The sequence below is a fragment of the Puma concolor genome, chromosome B1 (genome assembly GCF_028749965.1).
Source record: "Puma concolor isolate L17-30 chromosome B1, mPumCon1.1.hap2, whole genome shotgun sequence".
Taxonomy (NCBI): domain Eukaryota; kingdom Metazoa; phylum Chordata; class Mammalia; order Carnivora; family Felidae; genus Puma; species Puma concolor.
In genome coordinates this window covers 141,460,354-141,480,160 of record NC_141670.1, presented here as the reverse complement: position 1 = coordinate 141,480,160, position 19,807 = coordinate 141,460,354, and the positions used below count along the sequence as shown (strand labels likewise).

Sequence of the window (19,807 nt, the reverse complement as noted above, 5' to 3'; positions counted from 1 at the left end):
TCACAAGCTACAACTCTTCCCGCAGCCAGCACCCTCCCTCCTTTTAATTTTTTTCCTCCTCTTTTCCCTTCTGCCTTTTTCTCGCTCATCCTCTCTGTTCTCTATTCTTTTTTCATCGTCTCTTTTGTGATAAAAGTTTTGTCTCACTTTTTTTCCCTTTTTCTCTGTTACATTGGGAGGTTAAGTAAACAACAAACATAAGACCTTCGTGAAGGTAAAATGCCACATTTATTATAGTATTTATGTATTTTTTAACTATGTAACATGCATGAACTGTACTGTCATTTTTTATTAGGTTTCTATCCTCGTTTACGCGTTTCTCGTGAAGTTTTGAGTGCTGTGTTCCCAGCCCCATTTTCTCATGGGTCCCGGGGTCTTTACTGCACAATTCTGCATATTGCAGTGAGTTTTAGAAATTGCATATGCTGGGCTATATCAGAAATGGCTCTTTTATCCTCCCAGAAAATCAGAGTTAGAAAAGTTGATTTTACAGATAAAGCAAAAAGATTGAAGCATTATGCGTAAGTCACAACGTGTTCTTATTTACTGTGCCAGGCACACTTCTGTCTTGTATCTTCTGATATTCATCCTTAGTTTTCACCTCTGGCAACCATCTTTAATCTGATCGTGTTCAAATGAAGTCGTCTTGCTGTGTAGTATTGGCTGTGGCAAAAGAAGTGAGGATACGACTTAGATAATTTAGGTCTGATGTCTACCACTAACAATGCAGTAAGGATTCAAATTTTCAGCGGTATTTCCTTATTACTGGACTCAGCAAACTGGGCTGACAATTGCCTAATCTCCATGCTTTATTTCATTTTGCAGGTCAAATATAGATTCATTATTAAATAATATCAGTTTCAAATCATATAGGTCAGCCGCAAATAAAAATAGATTTATATATAAAAAACCCATTTTATTATTATTTTAAGGAACCACACATTTTATTATTAGATAATATTTTTCAAACATGTACTACACGCAGATACGTAAAAATGACTGAGGATGACTTAATTCTTCCTTTGGTTGTTTCGTGTATATTGTTGCCAAAACTGGGAGCCATTTGGCATCACTGCTCTATAATGGGAAGAACTGAGACTGGCAGATGGAGGTCTGTGTCCTGACCTCAGCACTTCCATGAATTCACTAGAAGGGTTTGAACTTGTTAATGGGGCTTAACTTGATGATTTGTAAGGTTCCTCTGCAAAGTGAGCAGGTGTATTAGGGCTCTCCAGAGAAACAGGATATTTATATTTATATTTATGTCTATGTCTATGTCTATATCTATGTCTATGCCTATATTTGTATATATCCAAAGATATATATCTCTATCTATCTAAGAGATTTATTATAGGAATTGGCTCATGTAATTATGAAGGCCTAGAAATCCCATAATCTGCTATCTGTAAGCAGAAGTACCCCAGCTCAAATAGAGAGATTGAATTTATACTCTCTCAATCTTCTTGTTCTTTGTGGGCCCCCAATGGATTGTATGATGCCCCATCCAATTGGGTAGGGCTATCTTCTTTACTTGGTCTACCAACTCGAATGCTACTTTCTTCCAGAAACATTGTCACAGATACACTCAGAAATAATGTTTTATCAGTTATCTGGGCATCCCTTAGCCCAGTCTAATTTCCAGATAAAATTAACCATCTCAACTAGGTTTTCTGCTGCTTCCCCTTCAGCTCACTTTCCAGATTGGCTGCATTTAGAGCTGTCCTCTGTTCAGATTGTAAATCATGGAGAACTGTGTTCTTTCACCAAAACTTCTGAGACTTCTGCAAGCTCCCTTTAGAAAGGCCCTAGTGGGGGCGCTGTCTGGTGGCTTAGTCAGTTGAGTGTCCAAGTTCGACTCAGGTCGGGATCTTGCATTCATGGGTTCGAGCCCTGCATGGGGCTCTGAGCTGTCAGCTCAGAGCCTTGAACCTGCTTCAGATTCTGTGTCTCCCTCTCTCTCTCTGCCCCTCCTCTGCTCACACTCTGTCTCTCTCTGTCTCTCAAAAAAGAAAATAAAAAAGCGTGAAAACCAAAGAAAGAAAGAAAGGTCCTAGTGGACAGAGAGGCACAAGAAAAAGTCTTTTGTAAGAACACACAGTTCTTGAAACTTTTGAATGTGGTGCACGTAGGAATGAACAATCTAATAGTTACAGACTACTGACAAGGGAGGAGAGGATGACAATAGTATATGGTTAATTTGATCAGTAATGTTAATTGAGTGAATGAAAAAAAATGGACAAACATTTCTTCCTTTGCTGCTATAGGCCAACTGTCAAAGGTCTTTCAACCTCATTCCACTCGAGTAGAAGGAGCGGATGAGATCATCGCAAGGTAGAGATAAGCAAAACCTTTAAACTCTCCCAGTAGATTAAAATTTTTTTTTCAATGTGACTCGCAAAATAGGTCACATATCTTAGCTGAGCTACCATTCATCTACTGATATATAAGCTCATCTCTCTCTCTCTCTCTCTCTCTCTCTCTCTCTCTCTCTTTATTTATTTTGAGAGAGAGCAAGACAGAGAAAGCACAAGTCGGGGAGAGACATAGAGAGAAGCAGAGAGAGAATTGCAAGGAGGCTCCACACTGTCAGTACAGAGTCCATCATGGGGCTTGAAATCATGAACCACAAGATCATGACCTGGGCTGAAATCAAGAGTTGGGAGCCCTCAGGCGCCCCTAAGCTCATTTCTAAGACTCTTTTATTCCTTCTGAGAGTGAATTCTTTCCAAATGAAAAGAAAGGGAGAAAAAAAAATCTAACAGTTATAAACACAAAAATGACCAAAAAAAAGGCAAAAAATAAATGTATACACTGAGGTACAGCAAGTTGGATTAAATTGCCTCTAAGGCACTATCCAAATGTAAGCTTTTAAAAAAATACGTAAAACTTACTAGTTGTAAACATGTTGATTGATTGGCTGCTACATTAATTGGAATTTGTGTCATTTGTTCAAAATCTCACAGAAGTGGAAAACCATGGTAATAACACTCACAGGAAATGACCTTACGATGTGCTTAAATATCGCAGTGATAAGCCATACATTCAATAGTGAGGTACTCATTCAGAAAGCTTGTGATCTTGTCTCCGGGAGGGCTGTTAGGATTAATTTTCCACAGATCTTGAGTTGAGGAAATGAGAACACTATTGTTAAGGACAACAACAACAAAATGAGTAAACTGTTGAATTCTACAAAAGATGGTCTGTTTTGTCTTCAAAATACAGTAGGGGGCAAAGGAAAGGGCACTTTAAGAAAAATGACATGCATATTTTTAGCAGAAGTTACGACCACTCATGTGATTCAACATAAAATATGTCATATCTACATAATAGCTTCATGCTTGCTATTGTGCTAATTGAACTGTACTTTTGATGCATTCTCTATTCATGTTAAAGTGTGGGTAACAAATGATAGAGGTCAACAGTCACGGCAATTGGACATTCTGAGTATCTTTCTTCTGTGACTCTGAGTCAGTCTCCTCAGTGGATTACTAAACACATTCCAGAAATCTCATAAGTTACTACTGGTCTAAAAATGGATATAATTAAAGACGAGTAAACCTACCGCAGAGGCTGATGTAATCTTTTAGGGTAATTAACACAAACTATTTACAATGGACTTTTATTCTGCTTTTCTAAAGATTGCATATATGTTACTACAAGTTCATATGGCTTACCATTACAAAAGTGACCCTCCCCCCGCCCCCCATAACGTGCTCCTGCAAAGAAAAGATACCTGCATTGTAACTGTTCTACAGGAGGTAACATCAGTAACGATGGTTGTAACTTTGACCAGTGCCAGGAGAAGATAGAGGAATCTTTCATGAATTTCATTACTTTAAGGATTTACCAGTAGATACACCTCTGGGTTTAGGAGTACTATGATTTGGAGCAGTAACTTCCAAAGTCTAAGATCTAATTGTCTCAACGAGGCTGCTTTTATTGCCATGACACTTGCTGCTTTCCACGGTGTGGGGAGAGGTCGTTCAGTCCTAAAATCCTCCTTCTTTTCACACCTGAGAGAGTTTTATTAAAATATAGAAAACAAAGTGCCTTTTCTTGCTATTTCCTAATTTTAACTCGGACACTAACTTTCCACAGTAAGGTTTTCTAGTCTCTGCGGACTTACTAAAAACTCTGTGAAATAGGACACTTCTGGATAATTGATAATCTTTTCTTTCATAATTGACCATTACTTCTTACAGGCCAGGTGTTGTGCCCAGTGCTTTTGCCCTATCTCTTCAGCCCTCACAACTACTTCACGTGAATGAGTGATTTCCCACTTTTCAGGTTGATGAAATCAGAGGCAGAGGGATTATGTCAATCTCCTCAGATCACAAGGCAAAGATGAGAATCAAATCAGCTTTGGTTTCTTTGTATTCCTAGCTTTAGCTTATATGGTATATTCATCCTTGGAACTCTGTTATATATTGCATGGCTCAAAACCTAAATGTTCCCTTCTCTATTGGGGCTTAGAAAAGAGCAAATGGTCAGATGTAAGTTTGTTTCTCTGAGCCTGAGCATGGAGAATATAAGGATTCATGTGCTGGCATATATGAGGGGTGCACTGAGCCCTGGGGAATAACTGGACAAAATGAGAGGTTAGATATGGATTACAGGTATTGAATTGACCTGCTTTAATTACCTCACACCTTAAGAGGTGTCCATGGGATCTTTAGTGTATTGAATTCCTATGACTTGTCCATTCTGACCCTTGATGAAGAACACAGAAGTTTTCTTTCCATAATCACACCTAGAGTCATGCCTATATGTCCTGTCATATCAAGGATTAAAATAACCTTTGATTTTTTTTATTACAGCAAAACAACAACAACAAAAACACCCACAAACAAACAAACAAAAGAACCCAAATTGTAGAAATTAATAGTCACAAAACCCAGGACCCAAATCCTGTCTTTGAGATCCTTTATTCTCACTATAATTTGACCTGATTGTGACTTAGGAGTAGTGGAGATTATTTTCCTTTTTCTGAGCTGTCAAAATTCAGTTGATACATCACAGATCCCTAAAGCTATGTAGGGAACTCTTCCCTTAATTCCACCCGCTTCATTTCTAAGCATCTGTAATAGTCACAGCTGGGTTCAGTGAGAGTTCTGCTTGCCATGAGTGTGAGATCATGCCCTAAGTAATTACGGTGAGCGTGCAGTGAAAATATGTGGTGAGTATAATGTCAGGAAATCATGCAAATTTTATTATCATCAGTGAAGTGGTAGCTGGTGGAGAACTTGTCAGTATTTGCAACTTGAAGCCTCTAATTACCTTGATTTACTTGTAGTACCATTCATAACCTTGCTGCCGTGCTGTTCCTGACAGCACTTTTGCATTTTACAAGAAAGGAATAATGCCACATAAATAATTTAAAAACAATAAATCATTTAGAGTGGCTTTAAACCAAAACCTAATGCAGTAGCTGCCTGAGTTCTTGCTACACTTGACAGGTAGCTGGCATGCAGAATTCATCCATGCATTGTAAGCATTTACTTTTAAAATTCACAAATCCAAAACAGGATGGAAGAAAAAAAATGTGACCTAACCTCCTCTCTCCTGAATAGTCCATGTCACCTTTCTGAGGCCAAATGGGAAATGGAGACATGAAGGTCTTTATAGAATAATTCTCCTTAAAACACAGATTTGCTGAGTTATGCTAGGTAAATGAGTAATTAAGACCGATTCTCCTCCAGCAAAGCTGAGTGTTGCAGGAGTACATAAACATGCCTGTGGCAACATCCCCACCCCCACCCACACAAGAGCTGGAGGGGAGAGCCTGGGAAGGTTGGGGAGCAGGATGAGAGAACAAGCTGATATGCAACCAGTTCCCACCTACTCTCAGAGGAGGACACAGCTCTTTCTCTCTGGTCATTTCTATTCACACAAGACAAAGCAGATAATGAAAAGCAAAACCCATGGAGAAAAGCTTCTACTTAAGAAAAAGGTAGGACTGCTTCCATTATGCCGGAGGGAGAGCTGGGTCTGCCAGCTGCCTTTGGACAATTGAGTTCCTACTGGGTGCCAAGCAGGTCTTTATCTCTTTTAATCCTCACAACAATTCTCTGAGGTAGGTATGATTATCCCCTTTTATAGATAAGGACAAAACCTGAGTTAGATTAAGTAATTTGCCTGAGATCACCAGCTAGGAAGGGACTATCAGAATGAAGCCTGAATCTGACTCAGGCAACACCCTCCCTCCATCATCCCCTGCTTTGCCACACCCACCTCTCCTCCCAAACCTGATTTATTCTTAACCCTATCTAGAAATTCATTTAGATTTTTGACATTTGTGAGGACCATTCACAATGGTGGAGTCCCAGGGGTAAGAAGGCAGCCTGAAAGTCACCAGTAAGGCGATGTCTAAAACATCCCTCCTCTACCTCTCCGGGACGGGTCTCCTACCATACTCTGCCCTAACAACCCACAAGAGGGCAATGCACGCAGCTCACCCAAAGCAGGTGACTGCTGTGCATGTCTCCTCTATTCATTGCTTCAGCCCCCCAACGGTTATTCTCCCCAAGTTCCCAGCTACCTCGTTTCCCTCATCAGGTGTTTCTCTTTCAGAGGAGACCTCCCCCAGACCTGTTAAAGCCCCAAAGTGCTTTTTATTTTGAATGTTGCGCAAATGCCAACATTCAAATATTTCCTCAGATCAGTGGTTCTCAAAATGTTAGCCTGCCTGAGAATCACTTGGAGGGCTTACTAACTATTGCTGTCTTGTGAATTAAAAATGCTTAATGCTCAGGCCCATAGTATGTGCTTGGTAAATGTCTTCCTTTTCTATTTTAAATTTTAAGTTTTTCCTGATTTAAGTTTATCTCGGTGTTCCACGGGCTTTGGGCATCAGTTTCTACTTACCAGCAGTGAGTTCCTTAAATTAATGCATTCAGAAGGAGGAAGGAAAGTCACTGCGGGGGGGGGGGGGGGAAGGGGGGGGAGGTGTTCACCCTTTTATTTGTACTGTGTGAAAAAGCAAATGTACATACTTGTGTCCTCTCATGTCTGCATGGCATGCACTAAAGACGTAGCATAACCACAATTGCGCATCGTTTATGGGAAAATATTTCTTAAGAAAGTCACTCAGTTCAAATGTTTTTGAAATGTTTCAAGGAAAAGAGAGTTGCTCTTTAAGAACTAAAAGCAAATGGAAGAGTCCAGCTGGTAAAATCTGCTAGAAGCTTTCTATAGCTACTGAGAGGCAAATACATTTGCTAGAGGTTAGGCACTGATCAGAAGAGAAGCAGGGATAGACTCGGGAGACGTAGTAGTCGAAGAATCTTGCTTTTGGTGGGAAAAGACCACTAGGGAAGAAGGAACCTGGTAGATTTTTACCTACTGCTCAGAGTAGTGGTTCTCAAAGTGTGATTCCCACTGAGATCTTGACAAAACGCACATTCTCTGGTCTCACCCCAAACCTCCTGAATCAGAAACTCTGGGCATGGGGCCTAGAAATATGTGTGTTAGCAAGCCCTCCACGGGATTCTGATGAATCAGAAAGTTTGACAACACTGGCCTCGAGCAAATTTTTTCAAGAAAGGACCAAAAAGGGTAGAAAGTACATTGACCTGAGATTTTAGTTATGACTGGTCTGTCACTGCCACCAGAGTCTTTCATAAGGACAATGAAAAGCAACAGGAGGACAGAAGTCCAGATGATTTTCAACCCTGGCTGCACATTGGAATCACTGGAGGCACTTAAAAAATGCTGTTCCAGGGGCGCCTGGGTGGCTCAGTCGGTTAAGTGTCTGACTTTGGCTCAGGTCATGACCTCGCAGTCCATGAGTTCAAACCCCGCGTCGGGCTCTGTGCTGACAGCTCAGAGCCTGGAGCCTGTTTCAGATTCTGTGTCTCCCTCTCTCTCTGACCCTCCCCCGTTCATGCTCTGTCTCTCCCTGTCTCAAAAATAAATAAACGTTAAAAAAAATTAAAAAAAAAAATGCTGTTCCAAAGTGGCTTATGCTGAAAACAGCAGAAAACCAAATACCCAAAAAGACACACAAAACCCCCCACCCTGTGCTACCTCCTAGCCATTCTTATTTCATTGTCCTGAGGTGGGGCCTCAGAGTTCCATATTTTTACCAGTTCGTCAGATGACTCTAGTGTGGTGGCCCGTGTTGAGAATTATTATTGTTATTTTTAATGTTTCTATTTATTTTTGAGGGGGGGAGGAGCAGAGAGGGGGGAGGTCAGAGGATCCGAAGCAGGCTCCACCAGCGAGCTGGATGTGGGGCTCAAACTCATGAACTGTGGACTCATGACCTGAGCCAAAGTTGGAAGCTCAACTGCCTGAGCCACCCAGGCGCCCCTGTGTTGACAATTACTGTTGTAGAGACTTGAAGTCTGGAACACTGCAAAACTTAAAATACCATGACAGAAAGTTAGTCACATTTTCTTAAATTTTCTAAATTTAATTAAGGGCTGGGTGATAACAGCTGTCATTTAGCTGAGTTACCAGACCTGTCATGATGAGGAGACGATGTACACTGCAAAGCTACTGCCATTGTTCCTACTGTGACCTGTTAGCAGCCTTTAAAGGTCTGCTGGGCCCATATACAGTAGGGGTGTATACCTTTAAACTGAGTCCGTGGCCCCTTTACAACTAACTTCTGTGTGAGGGGAAAGTAGTGAAGCTCAGGGAAGAAATTTTGGTCTCAGAGTGAGAAAATTCGCACTGGAGCACCTGCCTTGCCACTAACAAGCTATACCGCTAGGTCAAATAACTTAAATGCTCTGCACTTGTTTCTTTATCTGTTCCACCCAGTAAGGTTCCTTCCGGCTTAAAAATAAAAGCTTTACTCATGGTTTCTTTTGTTTCAGGAAAAGTGGACATTTTTACATTTATATATTGTTAAGAGACAACCTAGTTCAATGCACCACAGATCTCAACCTTTGAGTGTTATTCCTTTGACTTTTTTTAAAATTAAAGTTAACCTTTCACTTTCTGATACCTTTATGGATGTTCTAAGGGAAATGCAGAAGTTGCCAGAATTACGCTCACACTATGAACTGAGAATGTCCACTTTACCTCTTCCAACTGAAAAATCACAAATGACACCAGGTACAATCTGTTAAGTTACCTGGAAAGTCAAGTTTTGATAAAAGAAATGGAATTGGCCATGGAAAGTAAGAAGCTTCCCTGGCTGCCTTTATTTTCAACTACTGTTCGAGGTGTTTATGTTTGGTTTCATGATTCTTTTTTACTTTTTATTCTTGAGGCCAACTTATACGCTGAGAAGGGCTTGGCTGAAGCACATTCTTTTCCTCTTATAAATGATGCTCCAGATCGTATGCAATTCTGAGAGGTACCATATGAAGCGTATCACACAATTATTACGGTCCATTCATCATGGTTGGTTTCAACAGCTGGATTTGGAAACCATACAAGGATCAGATTCTAAATGGAGTACTTAGGAAGGAGATAGATATGGCCTCTACCTTTATTGCTCCTGCAGTCTATCCTTTTTGCATTTTAATGTTGTAAATATTTCTTCCGCTTCCGCTAGCATAAAACATCTCTCTTTTCCCATCTCTCTCCCATCCCTCTTACCCTCCCTCTTTCCCTCTTACTCTAGCATATCTCCGAGAACTATTAACTCAGAAAAGTTCATTGGAGAGTTTCATATAAACTTTCATTTTGAGGCACAGGTCAACCAATAAATGCCAGTTTTCGATCATATTCTTTTAACAAACCTTGATACACATATATGTCAATCAATACACATATGCACATGTACATGCACACACATCCATACGTATGTGCCCCCTCCCCACTTTTGCAGCCTCGAGAGAAAAACCATTTTCTTCTCTTTCACTGACAGATGATCTTGGAGGTAGTCAGGTGCTCCAGGACTGGAGGGTGAAGTAGGAAGTCCTGGGCTGGAGGAAACAAGACCTCCTCTAGTTAAAGATGCACAGTACCTTCTAACTAGCATTGAAAAAATAACCAATTGTTTTCAGGGAAGATAGAGATATAATGCTGGATTAAAAAAATCTTTTATATAATTGGGATTGAAAAATGATATTGTGATTCAGTAAGCAGAGCCTATGTTGCACCTCTCTCATTTGGATCTATGCAGCTTGCAAAGAATGTTTTTCATTAAAATCATATTTTAAAACAAACTGAATTTAAAGCCATAGTCTTGAATTGCTGTACCTCAAGGGTTCAAATCAAGTTAAAAAAAATAATCATGTTGTTCTCAATTAAAATAATACCAGTAGGGCGCCTGGGTGGCTCAGTCAAGCGTCAGACTCTTGATTTTGGCTCAGGTCATGATCTCTGCATTTTGAGATCGAGCCCCATGTTGGGCTCTGTGCTGAGCATGGGGCCTGCTCAGGATTCTCTCTCTCCCTCTCTCTCTGCCCCTCCCCTGTTCATGTCCAATCTCTCTCTCTCTCAAAATAAGTTTTTTTTAATCAAGACTTTAACAAAAAAGTAAAATATCAGTGAGATCAAAATTATTTGAAGCAGTGATAAATAACAATTATTTAACACATTGTAAGTTACATTTTATCTTCTTTTCAATTTCCAATTCATATATACTTATAATACATGTTATATATAATTAGATAATATGTATTGTATATAAGTATAAATTATATAATCTATTGTATTATGTATACATATATAAATAATATATTTACATTATAATTATATATAAATCTATTGATATTTCATGTTGATAATGAAAGACCATCTATGTAGGGGACAATCTGTGACAGAAAAGTAATAACAAAAAGATCCCTAAGTAGATGAATTAGGGTATTGGGCTTACCTACAAGTAAAGGCAGTTATCCTTTTTTGAAAACTGACAAACCAAAACCTCTACAAATCTTATTGAAGACTTATAAGAAGGTGATTGCTTTCATTCAGCAAGAGAGATGCAAAGGGCATATCAAGATAAATTCTCCAACTATGAGTTTTGAAGTATTTCAAATACATATCAAGAGTTTGACAAATAGAGTTCCTTTATGGTATAATGTGTGTGGTCTCTATGAGACTTGGGGAATTAGATACCTAGGAGACTTCTAAAATTTCATTTTATGCCCACTGACACTCAATCATACCTCTTGCACTCTTCTTCCATCATATCAGAATATAAACAAAAAATTTCAAGTGAGAGAAATTTCAAGCTAAAAACAAAAATGGATCAATAGGTAGATAGAAATATAGGTGTATGGTTGAGAAATACTTGAACACCCCCACCAAAGTCTCCATACCCTTTGAAATCAACCCTATTAATAAAAACTTATTTGAGCCCGTATCCATGATATTATATCTTTATTTATAAACTGTGTAAAGTTACTATTGTACCAATATATAGTTTTCAATAATACTTACTAAAGTAAAATATTTTTATGTTTATAGCATATCCAATGTGACATTTTCCTTGTGTTTTTAGCATTTTAATCTACCTTATCATCTTTCCCTATCTTTCATCAGGTGTGAGATGTAATTTTTGTTTACTGAACATTTTCAAGCTCTTACAACTTCCTAGGTACTATGCTAAGAGCTCTAGGTGATACATAGATAAAATGGACTTGTCCTGTCTCATCTAGTGTGTTCCTAGTGCCTGTGAAAAAGACATACCCTAGCCAGAATAGCAATTTTTGAATTAATGGGGCATATGGTTCAATGTAGGCTGTGGTTTGTTACCTACTAGTCCTTCATCCAAATGCTAAGGTATAAAAGTTGGAAATTTTATTATATATATGCATAAAATATATATGCATTAAATAGATATACTATAATATATAGCTATATATATAAATATGTATTTATATATATAAATATATATAGCTATATATATAGCATAATATATGTACTTTATAGCTATATAGTATATATAAAATATAATCCCTATTACATATTTATCTTTAAAAACAATTTAACGTTTACTTATATTTGAGAGAGAGAGATAGACCGAGCGCAAGCAAGGGAGGGGCAGAGAGAGAGGGAGACAATCTGAAGCAGGGTCCAGGCTCTGAGCTGTCAGCACAGAGCCTGAAGCCGGGCTGGAACTCACCAGCTGTGAGATCATGATGTGAGCCGAAGTTGGACACTTAACCAACTAAGCCACCGAGGCGCCCCTGTATATTTATCTTTTAAATTAAAAAAAAAAAAAAAAACCTGTTTATTTATTTTTGAGAGAGAGCTCATGGGGGATTGGGGTGGGGGAGGGGCAATAAGAGGGAGACAGAGGATCCGGCTCTGCGCAGTTGAGCGTGACATGGGGCTGGAGCTCGAGAACCATGAGATCATGACCTGAACGGAAGTCAGACGCTTAACTGACTGAGCTACCGAGGCGCCCCTATTTTTTTTTAATTTAAAGTGTTTCATTTCCATTACTAGTAGACAGTTATCAATGCATATATTGTAAATGAGGAAACTGTAGTGTATTATTAGTTCTTAATCATAAGTAGATGTGAATATGACATAAATTATTTAGATTTTCGGATAGGCTAAGAACAGGATTAAGAAGCAAAGTCTATTTGAGAACCCCGTGGCAAGCATTGTACTGAATTTTTCTATTGTGCACTTTCTCATCTTATCCTGAAAATACTTCATAAACTAAGTACTTTTCATTACTTTTAGCTTACCAGTAAAACAAACAAACAAACAAAAACAGGCTTTAAGAGAGATTCTGTGATTTATCCAATATGACAGTCACCAAAGGGTAGATCTCAGCTTAAAAGTCAGATCAAGATTAAAATTCAGATCATTCTGCATAATAGCTAACTCAATTCTAGATTGATTTTCCTACCTTCTTACTAATAAGGACGCTCCAGTGCTCCATCGAGATTAAAATCAACAGCATTTCAATATAGTTTATGGGGGCATGTTCGGATAAGTCACTTGTAAGTAAGCATTCTTGTGGTTTGCTTTATTATGAATTAGTGATAACATAGGCTATCAGCCCTGCCAAATTTTAATATACATTCAATAACTGTTTTTATAACAGTTAAACCTTTGTCTTGAAAAAATGTGAGTGGGTAATTGTCAAAAATATGAAATACAGCCAGCCAGACTAGAAGACTAATTGCTTAAACTTTTCCTGCAATTATATATATTTCCTTTATACAAGCACATAATACAAAATAGCACAGCACTAAAGTTGTGTCGCAGGTTAATCTATTTGTCTCTGATGAGAGATTTTAACCTTGCCCTAACTGCAGCATCTCTGTGTGTCTTCTAACTTCTAGATAAATCTCCTTAAAAGAGATAATATTTTCTTAGGGAAACTTCATGGTCTCCCTCCTTGAAATATTCCTTGGCTCTGGAGACCGCATCCTGGGGTCAAGAGGTTGCCCCTGACCTCAATCCCCTCTGGGGTAACACATCAGCTAAACTCTTTAATGAGTGCCTCAGAAACGTAATCCTAATAAAGAGAGCCATATGGGAATGATAGATGCGTTTTGTACAGAGACAGAGAGACGTGTTGAAAGCCTCAGTATCCACAGAATCCGTTAAATAATTCTTCACTAAGTTTTATTGCTTTGTATCAGTCTTGTGCCAGATGCTGTAGTTTTCTACTCAATGTGTTGCAAAGTGATGACCGAAGCAGTTTTCTACGTGGACGGGAAAAGGTGCCGTATGTGGCAGTTATTACATTTTGTGATACGGGGGATATGTACATCAAACATTTCATTGGTCTTTTGTGGACGGATGTTCTATTGTTTTACCTATATTGGTACAAATTTACTGCACAGTGATATGATGTTGCTTTTCTGTACTTTTGATTTCCGTGTAAAGTCATTTTATAAAGAAGTTTATTTTACTGAATCAAAGACTACTGACGTGGGACACCTGGGTGGCTCAGTTAGTCTGACTTTGGCTCAGGTCATGAGCTCGGGGTTTGTGAGTTCAAGCTGACTGCTGTTAGCCTGTCAGCACAGAGCCCACTTCCGATCCTTGTCCCTCTCTCTCTCTGCACCTTCCTTGCTTGCGGTCTCCCCAAAATAAATAAATATTTAAAAAAAGACTACTGACCCTGCGACTGATTAAATGATATAATTGTTTCAAAATAAATGGTATTACATCTCTATTTTTGCAGCAAGGCAATAGTTTTACTGTAAAGAAGTAAAGTGGGCAGAAGAAACAATTTTCTAAGTAATCTATATTAAAGAACAGAAAACAAAAAGAAGAGAAAAGGAATGTTTTATCAGAGATGATTATACATTAGTAGAAAGTAGATTTTGATAAAAATGAAAAATCCAGATACTTGTCTAAGTTCTTACATCTGGTCATAATACATTCAGCTGTTTCATTTAATGCTAAAATATTGTGAATTAGTATTTAAAAAGCATTACTAAGAAGTAAAACTATTTTTATTTGAGATGACATGATATTGTATATAGAAAACACTAAGGAATCCACCAAGGAACTATTAGAACTAATGAACAAATCCCGCCAGGTTGTGGCAACAAGATCAAGATATAAAAGTCAACATATTGTATGCATATATAAGAGTTTATATTCTACTCTATATACTCTTGCAGTGACCAATTCAAAAATAAGGTCAAGAAAACAGTTTCATTCAAAATAGCATTAAAAATAATAAGATCCTGGGGCGCCTGGGTGGCTCAGTCACTTGAGTGTCCAACTCGATTTTGGTTCAGGTCATGATATCAGGGTCATGTGATTGAGCCCTGCATCGGGCTCCTTGGTGACCATGGAGTTTGCTTAAGATATTTTCTCTCTCCCCCCCCCCCCTCAAATAAATAAACAAATAATAAAAAAAATTAAGAATAAAATGCTTAGGAATAAGTTTAACAAAATATATGAAAAACTAATACTCTGAAAACTATAAAATATTCTAAAAAGAAACTAATAAATTAAGTAAAGAGAAAGATATCTTGTGTTCATGAACTGGAAAAGTTAATATTACTAATATGGCAATACTTCCCTAACTGATCTATAAATTCAACACAATCCCTATCAGAATCCCAGCTGGCTTCTTTGTAGAAACTGACATTCTGATCCCTAAATGCATATATAAAAGCCAAGTATCCAAAATAGCCAAGGCATATTAGGGAAAGAAAAAGTTGCAGGACTTACATTTCTCAATTTTAAAACCAACTACAAAATGAAAGTAATCACGACAACATAGTATTGGCATAAAGATAGGCATATAGATCTATCAATAGAATTGAAAGTCTAGAAATCAGCCCAGGTATCTCTGGTCAATTGTTTTTCAGTGAGTGTTCCAACACTATTCAATATGGGAAAAAGAGTATTTTTGCTAAATGGCACTAAAACAACTCTATATCCACCTTGAACAGAATGAAGTTGGACTACTACTTCAATATTGCATATGAAAATTAATTTGAAATATATTAAAGACCAAAGTATAAAAGCTAAAACCGGGGTGCATGGGTGGTTCAGTTGGTTGAGCATTTGACTCTTCATTTCAGCTCAGGTCACGATCCCAGGATCATGGAACTGAGCCCCATGTCAGGCTCTGTGCTGAGTGTGGAGCCTGCTTAAGAGTCTCTCTCTCTCTCTCTCTCTCTCTCTCTCTCCCTCTCCCTCTCCCTCTCCCTCCCTCCCTCCCTCCCTCCCTTTGCCTCTCTCCTCCACTCATGTGTGTGCTTTCTCTTTCTCAAATATATTTTAAAAAAAGCTAAAACTATAAAACTCTTAGAAGAAAACATAGGGATAAATCTTCATGATCTTGGATTTGACAATGGTTTTTTAGATACACTTCAAAAACATAAGCAACAAAAGAAAAATATTAAATAGACTTTACCAAAATTAAATTGTTTTGTGCTTCAGAGGACAGTCTCAAAAGGGTGAAAAGACAACTCTTGTTAATAAAAGAAATTATCTACAAATCATACATCTGTTAAGGGGATGGTATCTAGAATATAGGAAGGACTCCTACAGTTCAATACTGAAAAGATAAACCATTTACGAAATGGGCAAACAGTCAGATAATGACAAGTCTTGGTGGGAATGTAAAGAAATTTGAATCCTCATTACATAGGTGGTAGGAATGTGAAATGGTACAACCATTTTGGGAAGCAACGTGGCAATTCTTCAAAAAGTTAAACGTGGGGCTGTCATTTGACCCAAGAATTCCACACCTAGGTATATATTCAGGAGAAATAAAGACCTATACATGTAAAGATACATACACTAATTTTCATAGAAGCATTATTCATAATAGCCAAAGGGTGAAAACAACCCAAATGTCCATCAACTAATGAGTGGATAAACAGAATGTGATTTAATACATATAGTGGAATATTATTCAGTCAATAATAAATATGAATTACTGATACATGCTATAACATAAATGAACCATAATAATTTTATGCTAAGAGAAAAATTACAAAATACCACATATTATGAGATTCCATTCATATAAAGTATTCAGAATGGGTAGATTTACAGAGATAGAAAGTAAATTAGTAGTTTGCTATGACAGGGCTCAGAGTCTAGGTGGGTGGGGTGATAACTAAAGGCTATAGGATTTCTTTTGGGAGTGATAATGATGCTTTGAAACTGATTGTGTTGATTGGTTGTACAACTCTGTGAATATACTAAAATCCATTGTTATACACTCTAAGTTTGTGAATTGTATGATACATGAATTGTATTTCAGTAAAGCTGTTACCAAAAAAGAAGGTATTATTTTGTAAGCAACAATCACATACTTTTAATAGTACGTATCTAGCCCTTTCAATATGGATTTTCCAGTTATATTTGTGCAAAATAAGGAAAAGTTTTGACTGTCTTTCGAAGAGAACTTTATTTGGTTTGGATGAATAAACATCCAATATACTTTCCAAGTACAGATTGATTTAAACTTTGGGCTGTCCCTTATTAGCACTGTGAAGTGAATGGTCGCAAAGGTCAAGGGATGTGAAATTGGAGAACAAATTCTTTAGACATTTTTCTTTCTTAAACAGGTGCACCCTATCTAGAGAAACAGTTGCTGTAACCCTTATATCCATTTTTTTGTTGTTGATATCTCAGTAGAAAATACTATTTTCAGAAAGTATTGTCTTGCCAGTGAGTTATACATTTACAACCTATCATTCTTGCCCAGCTATGAAAATAATCTTAGGGCATCACACCAGAATCCTGAAGAGCTGGTGCAGGAGCCAGTTGTGTTTGCCTCTTGTCTCTCCTTTGCCTCTGAGCCTTTCTACTTAATACATCTGAAAAATGTATTAGTCACAGTGGTTTTGTGTTCTGCTTTCGTGAAGCTCTAAGTGAGCTGTTGCACTTCCGAACTAAAATTTCCCTGCTCTCTGCCATCTTTCACCCTGTGCTTTTCCAGACCTAAAATGTCAAAGTATCAAGCAGATGGAATTACATTTGGAACATTGGTTTCGTAGAGAATGACTCCATGCTTTTAGCCGATCTGTAGTTGTATTCTTTTTTTTAAACAATGGAATGCTAATAAAAGACTTACTGAATCCAGTCCTCTGTCTCAAGTAACTACTGTATTTAGATAAAATGTTTGATACTATAAAATAAAATTGGCACAGGCCATTTGCTGAGGGAACCAGGAAGTGATAGTAGGCCAGATTTTTGTCCAATAATTCACTAGAAGAAAGAGGTTTTAGGTACACTTGGGTATGATTCAATATCTTTTTTGTGTGTATTTGGGCTAAAGAAGCTAAAATACTTCTTCTAGCCCCCTTTAAGCAGACAGTTAGCATGGCTTCCTTTTTGCCAGGGTCATTTTGTTATACCCTTTAAAAGGATTGGAACTATGGTGTTCTTCTTCTTAACTAGAAGTGCACAAAGACATATTCCTGTGATTGGGAGAAGAGTCTTTTTGCTTTCCCCTGTCCCTTCACATATTGGCTTTTGGACCTATGAGGCTATGATTATGTCTTAATGCATTGTTGAATATGGCTGGGGAAAACACGGGGATAGGTACTGCAAAACAACTTACGGGGAATCAGGAGTCTCCTGGCTCTCTCACTTTCTTTAGTTTTGGGTAATAATTTCATCATTCAGTAAATATTTATATGCTGCTACTAGGTACAAGATACTATCTAGATATTGAAACTCATTCAATTTCACTCTTCTCTGCAAAATGAAACATGATCTTTAAGCTGTAAACTTGTTTATTCTATGATCCAAAGAGCAGAGGTGAACACATTTGACCTTTCTTCCAAAGAAATCTCAATTTTTACCAATACTTACACACTTAATACAGTGCTTTCTCATTCACTGAGATGTTCCCTATTTTTCTAGGTGGTGTTAATAAAGTCTTGTACATGTCTTGAACTAAACTGAAAGTCACTCTAAATGAACATTGTGCACATGTATTTATAACACTAGGGTAATGTCACTGGTGGGGGGATGGGAAGGAAGAGGCTATATTTCCATACTTTTAAGGGTACCTGCCTTTTCTTGCCCTGCCCCTCCCAATTTGAGGAGTTAAGTGGCCAAAAGAACATGTTCATCCAGACCTGGATCCCTTCTTTTTAGCTACCTAGGATTCCAGAATTTCCTGTTAACAGGGTCCCCACACTGCAGGTGTATGGGGTGGTCAAGCTGGTCTTGGAGCCAGATGAAACCTTCAGGTTGGGGTGTCCTCATGTGTGTGCATCAGGAATATGAGGAGAAGGGAGAGTGGACTCCAGGCCATCCGAATTTTGAGGCTGGGACTGGGAGTACATATTAACTATTCTTTATAAGACATCCTCCTATGTGTATATTTCCATGGTTTCTTCCTGTGTTCTTCAAGGAACACACATCTTTAGAACAAATGAACTGTAAACCTTGCCAAAATGGTAAAGTTGATGAAGATCTCCCCTTAACCTCTCCTTTATTCATCTCTTAATATTGGTGATTTCTTCCCAGTATATCCCCATGTTTATTACAGGCCATTCTTAGTCCTCCAGCAGCCATGGGCTACCTCAAGGAGAGGGACCAGACCCTCTCCTTCGATGCACCTCATCCCTGCTGACCCCAAATCAACATGGCTAGGACTCCCTTTATTCCAGAAAGTGCTGTGCTTCTGTGCTTACGTACTTAATGAAACGTATTTTGATGATTTATTTACCAATTAATGTATTCTTTTTTTCCAGGCAACAGAAGGCTTAATCTTGTTAAAATCTACTTCTGCTCAGAAGGCATGTGTAAGGAAAGCAACCTCCACAGTGAAACAAAAACTCAGTACGTCCCAGATTTTAGGAATTCGAATCATCTGGTGAGGATCAGTCTTGATACTGTTCCCTGGGTCCATTTGGATTTTTCTCATTCTGCTTAGTTTCTATCACTTCTGTTACCATCACCCCTGGGCCACTCTCCCCTGGTGCACGTACAGTCTCTTGTTAGTGAGAGGAAAACTTTCGTAAATACTTACTTCTTTCTCAGTAGTAAAACAGAATAAAGGGGAGACAGATTACAAGAAACATAAAAATCTTGTTTACCGATCACCATCTGTTCTGCTATAACACAATTGTTGAAATCTTAAGAAACCTTGAGTTCTCAATAATCACGTAGGAAAACAATTATTTCAATAGAAAAAGGTAGGAATGGCAGTTAGGAGGATACGGATTCTGAAAACAAAGTTATCTTAAAGAGCAACACTTATGATCCTTGGCTGGAATCTCAGGTAGGCTGCCAGGGGAGTTCTTGTCTGGCAGGCCTGATGCCCTTCCCACCACACCATATCATGGCCTTTGCCTGTGGGGAAAGTTGTTTCTTCAGGGCACTGCTGGCAGACGAAGAAGCAGCCCTTGGATCCTGCTTTCAGGCTGGGGAGACTCAGGCAGGAGCGCCACCCACAGGAGGTTGGGCTAAATGCATAACTCTGGGAAAGATGAAGCAACGT

At 38.3% G+C, this 19,807-nt stretch overlaps 1 long non-coding RNA gene across 3 annotated transcripts in view; it reads right to left on the bottom strand.

Moving 5' to 3' along the window:
* Nucleotides 1–209: 209 nt before the first annotated feature.
* Nucleotides 210–19,807, bottom strand: part of LOC147581906 (uncharacterized) — a 32,067-nt gene continuing 12,469 nt past the window's right edge. For all 3 annotated transcript variants that reach the window (XR_015250379.1, XR_015250378.1, XR_015250380.1), the window contains one exon: nt 210–663. This is a non-coding gene — a long non-coding RNA (uncharacterized LOC147581906). The remainder of the gene's footprint in view (nt 664–19,807) is intronic.